The sequence below is a fragment of the Myxocyprinus asiaticus genome, chromosome 15 (assembly GCF_019703515.2).
Source record: "Myxocyprinus asiaticus isolate MX2 ecotype Aquarium Trade chromosome 15, UBuf_Myxa_2, whole genome shotgun sequence".
In the NCBI taxonomy this organism is placed as follows: domain Eukaryota; kingdom Metazoa; phylum Chordata; class Actinopteri; order Cypriniformes; family Catostomidae; genus Myxocyprinus; species Myxocyprinus asiaticus.
In genome coordinates this window covers 2,479,982-2,488,762 of record NC_059358.1, presented here as the reverse complement: position 1 = coordinate 2,488,762, position 8,781 = coordinate 2,479,982, and positions in this window count along the sequence as shown.

Below are 8,781 nucleotides of genomic sequence, written 5' to 3'. Positions count from 1 at the left end.
TGATTTGTTTAGCATGCTTTTCCTGCTGGATGGCATATTTTGTTCTGGACATCTGACATTGGATTGTTCAGCCAAGCAAGCGCAAGTAAAAAATGGCTAATTTTTTTAGAAGACTTCCTAAGGTAAAAGCATATATAACGTTTTTAGCTATTTGGGGCTTACAGCAGCAGTGATCGGTGCATAAAAGAGATGTATGTATTTGATGACTTACAGAAATCATATTTCATTTTGTGATTCTTTTAAAAATCTTTCGAACTGTGGTATTAGGGCAACAAAATTAACTATATAGCCACATTCCTGAGAATGAGAGCTTTCATTTGATATATGACTTGAACATTTAAGTGCCAGGTGAAAGACTTTTACAGGTGCATCTCAATAAATTAGAATGTCGTGGAAAAGTTCATTCATTTCAGTAATTCAACTCAAATTGTGAAACTCGTGTATTAAATAAATTCAATGCACACAGACTGAAGTCGTTTAAGTCTTTGGTTCTTTTAATTGTGATGATTTTGGCTCATATTTAACAAAAACCCACCAATTCACTATCTCAACAAATTAGAATATGGTGACATGCCAATCAGCTAATCAACTCAAAACACCTGCAAAGGTTTCCTGAGCCTTCAAAATGGTCTCTCAGTTTGGTTCACTAGGCTACACAGTCATGGGGAAGACTGCTGATCTGACAGTTGTCCAGAAGACAATCATTGACACCCTTCACAAGGAGGGTAAGCCACAAACATTCATTGCCAAAGAAGCTGGCTGTTCACAGAGTGCTGTATCCAAGCATGTTAACAGAAAGTTGAGTGGAAGGAAAAAGTGTGGAAGAAAAAGATGCACAACCAACCGAGAGAACCGCAACCTTATGATTGTCAAGCAAAATCGATTCAAGAATTTGGGTTCAAGGCATCAAGAGCCACCACACACAGACGTGTCAAGGAATTTGGCTACAGTTGTTGTATTCCTCTTGTTAAGCCACTCCTGAACCACAGACAACGTCAGAGGCGTCTTACCTGGGCTAAGGAGAAGAAGAACTGGACTGTTGCCCAGTGGTCCAAAGTCCTCTTTTCAGATGAGAGCAAGTTTTGTATTTCATTTGGAAACCAAGGTCCTAGAGTCTGGAGGAAGGGTGGAGAAGCTCATAGCCCAAGTTGCTTGAAGTCCAGTGTTAAGTTTCCACAGTCTGTGATGATTTGGGGTGCAATTTCATCTGCTGGTGTTGGTCCATTGTGTTTTTTGAAAACCAAAGTCACTGCACCCGTTTACCAAGAAATTTTGGAGCACTTCATGCTTCCTTCTGCTCACCAGCTTTTTAAAGATGCTGATTTCATTTTCCAGCAGGATTTGGCACCTGCCCACACTGCCAAAAGCACCAAAAGTTGGTTAAATGACCATGGTGTTGGTGTGCTTGACTGGCCAGCAAACTCACCAGACCTGAACCCCATAGAGAATCTATGGGGTATTGTCAAGAGGAAAATGAGAAACAAGAGACCAAAAAATGCAGATGAGCTGAAGCCCACTGTCAAAGAAACCTGGGCTTCCATACCACCTCAGCAGTGCCACAAACTGATCACCTCCATGCCACGCCGAATTGAGGCAGTAATTAAAGCAAAAGGAGCCCCTACCAAGTATTGAGTACATATACAGTAAATGAACATACTTTCCAGAAGGCCAACAATTCACTAAAAATGTTTTTTTTATTGGTCTTATGATGTATTCTAATTTGTTGAGATAGTGAATTGGTGGGTTTTTGTTAAATGTGAGCAAAATCATCACAATTAAAAGAACCAAAGACTTAAACTACTTCAGTCTGTGTGCATTGAATTTATTTAATACACGAGTTTCACAATTTGAGTTGAATTACTGAAATAAATGAACTTTTCCACGACATTCTAATTTATTGAGATGCACCTGTATATTCAAACTAATATTTCTACCCCATTACCTCTAGGGGGCGCTAATTTGCGACGCAATATGTTTTCAGGCCTTATTTTGTTATTTTGTGTAATATAAATGCAAAAGTGATGTGAAGTGAATTCACAAAGTTCAGATTATTAGCTTTCAAATGATACCTCATATGCCTGATTTATGTATAATGGGGACTTTAATGTTTTAAGCGTAAACATTTTTTTTAGCGCCCCCTGAGATTATTAACACGCATATTGTTTAGGTCTTGTGGCTATACTTTTGAAACAGTGAGTATTTTAACGTTAACAGATTTGCTCCATTCACTTCCATTGTAAGTGCATCATTGGAACCCAGATTTGTTCTTCTTTTTTTTTTTTCCTTTTTTTTTTAAGGAGGAATGAGTCAAAATAAATGTTTGTGGTAATCAACATTATGCCACAAATGCTGTCAGTTAAGCTTACCTTGTATTGAGTCAAGAATATTCCTTTTAATTTCAGTCTGTTCCTCACACAAAGCTATCATATGACTTCAGAAGACTTGGAATAAAGCACACAAGTTGTAAATCACCATTCACTTTCATAGTATGCATAAAATCTCCTTTTGTGTTTCAAGGAAGAAAGTAAGTAGTATGTGGTTAGGATGGCATGAGGGTGAGTAAATTATGACATCATTTTCATGTTTAGGTAAACTTCTCCTTTAAGCAATAACAATGATTTCATTGTTGAGATCTGTGATGTCACTTGTTCAGGATAATGTTTGTATAAAATGCTTAATTATCTAGTCTGACACCAAGGACATGTGCAGAGTTATTCTGAGAGAGACAATGCGGTCATGGCGAACTCTCTCAGGCACACCCTAGTGTTGAAAGCCACATTTATAACAATAGACACACACACACACACACACATGCACTGAAGAATGAACACACACTAATTCTGTTCGTGAAACCTGTCAAGGGCATATTGCTCACCATAATTAAAATAAAAAAAGAAAAGAAAAATAGATTAGATTTTGCATGAAGTCTGTTTTTAGGACCATTCAGGTATTTTTCAGGTATTCTGATATTGTGGCATTATTTTTGTGAGAATAAAATAATAATAATGTAAACAATGTAAAGACTTATAAAGGTCCTAAAAATTTGCCTAATTTTTTTTTAATGCAAAAATGCAGTAATTTCATTTTTCTTTCTTTTGATTTCTGGAGTGATATGTGTCCTGGACATGCTTTTGTGAGACTCACCTACCTGCGCTGCCTACCTAGGCAGCATTTTAAGCAGTCCCAACAGGATTTGGCTGCACTTTTTCCTGATTATTATTTCAGCCCAAAATGACTGAATTTGCAGTATATTTCTTCAAAAATTGCAATGAAATTTGTAGCGTTTTTTTTTTTTTTTTTTTTTTTTTTTTTGCAGTACAAACTTTCAAATAATCATAGATTGCATGTGTAATTTGTGTCAATGACGGTATACTATAAGTGCAATTACCTGTAAATATTTTAGTGCATGATAACTGAATATGCATCTAGCTAGCAAAAAATAATAAATACACAACCATTTATATACATTTAAGAGGTAAACCCATGATTTGGCTATGAGGTTTATGGAAGACCCTTAATTATTTGTACAATTTTCAGACAATGCAAGCAAACTTTGGTAAGGTTGAAACAGTCAAGCCCCCATCAAACGTCTCTGCTCTAAAATACTGGATAACAGGCGTCCCCTATGGCCAAAATATGGGACATCCCAGCTAATACAGAACAGTTGCCAACCTATGTGGAGATGATAGAATGCCGTCTGCGCAGATGGATAAGTCTCGACTGCGTCAAGCTTTTCAAGCATTTGTTTTTCCGCTGTCAAACATGGACAAAACCGATCGTATTACCTCAGATTTACGGTTGTGGAAGTTAAAAATTGCAAGATTGCAAAATCCTGGAGTGACTGTTTAAGGCCTCATAGGTGCACTCTTGAACCAAATGCAAGTCCCGAACAGTCACTTATGAGGTTATTTTTTGGTTGGGATGCTCCCTTAGAAGACAGCTGCCTATGTAGATAGTGAGGCAGCTCAATAGGATTTGGTGCAGAACTGCAGTGAAAGGCTCTACATATAAAATGATAAAGAAATAATCAAGGTTCTCAAAAATGTCATCACTAAATTCTTAGCAAAATCCTCAAATCGCAAAACGTTTCACATGCTCAGGACCTATAAGACACCTTTATAAACATTGCTTTTTATAAGCTGTTTGGCAGTAGATACGGTGTCCCCAAAAATTTAGGGCATATCTGGACACTGCTAACACAAGTGTAAATGTCATTGCATTAGATAACAAAATATCAAAATGTCATCTGCAAAATGCTTCTAGAGCTTTTCTCAAAACTAGCACTTAATTTTAACCAACTCCAGCATTAACTATTATTTTGAAACTTTTATTTTAAACTTAACAAACTTCTTTTTGTGAAATGTATCACTTCAAAAGTGTGCTATTTTATGCAATGACGTTCATGCAATTTTAAGTGTGGCTTAAGTGTCCAAACACTTTTTGGGGCCGTTGTATGTGGACACGTTGCACAGGCCGAGAGCTGACAAAAACCTTTATTTACACTTCACACAATAATATAATAATGTTGACAAAAGCTGGTTCGTGCCTTATTTGAAAGTCAAAGTGAACCTTAAAAGTGTTCACACACTGTTTCCTCCCTCGACAATTCACCGGTCAAGCTCATATTACAAAATTCATTGAAAAAACGTCTTTCTTTTTATTGCTGTCTTGTCAGGGCTTCTGTGAGATCCCCAAACATGCAGGTGAACTTCTGCTTGTGTCATTGTGTTGGATCTCATGTGTTCCTCTATGGGCAGGGCAGGGGTTTAATAATGCAGCACGGCCCGCTCCCCTCGGCAGATTTCTGTCGGCTTGTGTGAGAATCACCATCTAAATAGAAGCTAGAAATTTGAGATTCAACCTTCCGTTGTGACCTGTGTGCTGGGTTGCATGATTATAAACAGCACAAAAATGCTCTGCTTTAAATAAGCAAAATGCACATAAAAATAGCAAAAATTAATAAATAAATACATTTAAATCAAGCAAAAAATCTGCCAATGGGGTAAGCAGAAATAACTTGTAACCTGTAAAGAAAATAAAAAACCTGTAAAGAAAACCTCCTTGTCCTATTTAACCCCTAATCAATACAAATTTATATATACTGTATATATATATATATATATATATATATATATATATATATATATATATATATATATTGCATGAAGAAAATGAAGCTTAGGACTATTAAGATTGTTTGCAAAGTGATATTATTTTCAGCATAATTACGCAAATTTTACTACCCAATTTTCATTACCGTAAAACATCTGGACGTTATACTATTCCCATTGTTTTCAATGAGGATTCTAATTACCGTAATACAGTCTGTTTTTAGTTTTTACTGTATTACAGTAAAAAAGATGCTGATGTATATTCATTTTGTCAATGAAAATGAACTAAAAGGAAAGGCCAGTATCATGGGAGTACTACTATAATGTATAAATACTTTACAATCTAAATAATATAATAATAATTAAAACAAAATTACATTTTGGTAATAAGAATATTATAATGACCATCTTTTTTTGCATTGGAAAATGAGAATTGGGGGTAAAATGTGCGTAACTGGCATTAAAACAATGTCATAATGTTAAAAATCTTATTTGTCCTAAAAAATTGTCTTCGTTTTCTATATTTAAACTATAATTTCTTATTTGTTTCGTTTGATTTTGGAGTAAAATAGGACGAGAACTTTTTTTTGGCAAGTTTCGTGAAAATCATGCACCATAAATATCTAGCCACAAAAAATATTGGTGGAACATACTTACTGTAAATAGAGCAAAAAATATCCTAAAATCAAGCAAAAGAAAAATCTGCAAAAATGAAGCAAAGCAAAAATTCTTTTTTAAGAATTCGTAAATCTAATGAGAATATCATAATCTTTTTTCGAATTGCAGTAATGAGAACTGGGGGGTAAAATGTGCTTAACTGTCATGAAAATAATGTCATAAAGTAAAACATTTTAATTACCTAAAATTGGCTTCCTTTTCTATTTGCAAAAATATAATTTCTCATTTATTCCTTTTGATTTTGAAGTAAAATAGGACTTTGCTTGAAAGGTTTCATGAGAATCACCCACCATAAATATCTAGCCACTAAAAAAATTATATAACATACAGTAAGTATGTTACATAATCATATAACATACTTACTGTAAATGGAGTAAAACATCTGCCAACTGCATAAGAAAAAAATTAATTAGTACCAATTTTTGAAGCTAGTATAAATATTTTCCCCCTACAAATAGTAATAGATTTTAAAACACACTTTAAGACCCTATGAAATGGTTTATCGAGCACAGTTTTCTTTCTTGTGTTGGAGCATTTCATATTGAAAAAGAAAGTTTGGGCGGGACATATCAAAGAGCTCACCCCTTTTTATAATTAACCAACTAAAGCCAATAGTCTTTAGTTTACATCACAGTCATGAACCAGTATTTACTACTGACTAGTCGGTTGTAGGAGGGAAGGACATTCTCATTTTAGAGAGCATTTAATTGGACAGAAATCTGTGGGCAGAGTAGAATAGTAGAGTAAAATAAAATAAAACAGAAGACTGTAAAGTGAAACTGGGTAGAGTAGAAAAGAAGAGTAAAAATATAGCTGCAAGCAGCGATGACGGGCCCAAGCACAACTGGTCCATTTCCACCCAGTGGCTTTCGGAAAACAACGCAAGGTTGACATGCATTTGGCATTTAACATTATTCTAAATAATTTTGAAGCAGTTTGAGTAAATATAAGAGGACTATTTTAAAGTCTGTTGTAAGAGCCACACTTCCTGCTGCCATCAAATCCATGTGATTAGCCCCAAAGACTAAACATACATCTCAATTTTGATCAAAATCACACATTGCACACAGAAGATATAAGACACTTCCATTTTCCCATTTTTCGCCATTAATTTAATGCCTCGCCATGGCAACACCGTTTGATATATCAAAATCTGTTTGAAATTTAACATCTTCAGTGTCTTGGCATAATGTTGTCTAAATGTGGTGACAGTCTCATTAATCACCTAGGAGGAGTATTTAATAGCTCAGAGACTGCAATATTAAAAAAATAAAAAATGGCCGACTTCCTGTTGGGCAGACCTAATGACTATAATAATGAAAGTTGTCTGGATTGATGATAACTATATATGTGCCAGTTTTGGTGACTGTAGGTGAAAATGGGGGTGCTACAGGGGCGGTCTTACACACCCATCTTAAAGGGGGCGCTACAGAGCCCCCTACATGCCCATGCGTGAACTTTTGTCCAGACCTAATGGCCAACACCTCTGATGTGTGTGCAAAATTTCATGAAATTTTAAGCATGCCAAGTGCCTCAAAAATACCCAGATATAGGAAGAAAGGAATAAAAACAATTAATGTGTTGCCATGGCAACAATATTTAAGATATCAACTATCCCTTTACATATTTACATCAGCAGTGTCTTGACAGTATTCTAAAGGATTTTGAAGCAATTCACGTAAACATAAGAGGGCTATTTCAAAGTCTGTTAAAAGTGCCATACTTCCTACTGCCAGTTGGTGGCGCTATGAACGTGACCCATAATAGCCGCATAAATGTGATCAGCCCCCATTACCAAATATACTGCTGAATTTTCATCAAAATCATACAATGTACACAGAAGATATAAGGAACTTCCTGTTTCACATTTTTAGCCATAAATGTATTGCTTCGCCATGGCAACACCATTCAAAATATTAAAAATCTGTTCACAATTTAGCATCTAAAATGTCTTGGCATGATGTTACACAAATTTGGTGCCAGTCACATGTATTTAAAAGATCAGAGCTTGTGATTTTCAGAAAATCCAAAATGGCCGACTTCCTGTTGGGCGGAACTAATGACTATAATTATGAAAGTTGTCCGGCTTGGTGAGAGCTATATATGTACCAAGTCTCGTGACTGTAGTTGAAAATGGGAGTGCTACAGAGGCCATCTTACATGCCCATTTTAAACCTGTTCACTGTCACTGGCCAACAGGTGGGCCGTTTGAGTGTGGCTATAAAACAAATGCTTTGTTTTATATCAAAACTTCATCAATGTTCACAAACTTGGTATGAAATTAAAGCTTAAAAACTCAAATTTCATCTTCTGCAGTCTATTTTGCAAATCTCGTGTGGCTGTGTTACCACGATAGAGACGGTAATCCAAAATGGATACTGGTGGCAAATTTCAACCGGTTCATCCTGTCTACCGGTATATCGCCCACCCCTACGTTATACCTTACTGTCCCACCTTTATGGCTTTTTCTGAAAAAAAAAAAAAAAGCCTAGTCCTGTCCTTAGAAAAAGCTTTCTTATAACTGATATTTTTGTATTATTGTTCTCAAATTCATATTAGGACATGGTCAGACAAGTGGTTTTGGTTCCTTTGTGTTTTTATGCCAATTCTTGCCGAGTTTACTCAGATAATTGTGCAGATCATTCAGGGAATCATTCACCAATGGAGCATGGCTGTCCTCTATTGGACATTTCTGGTACTGCGTCTGAACAAATTGCCACCAAAAGGTCATTTTTTGATATAGCAACCTAAAATATGGAAAAGAACTGGGTTAGACATATGGCTTTGATTATTCTAGTATTTTTACATTTCAGTTGATATTTTTAATATATTTTATTTATATAAAAAATGAAAAGTTTGTGCAGTGGTTCCGGTTGCTGCTGGCATGCTGCACAAGTGTTTGTAGCTTACTTAGCATAGCTTATTATAATTCTTATATGTTCATCGTTTTATCCTCTGCCATTTTAACGCATGCTTTGGGTTTTTCTGCTTT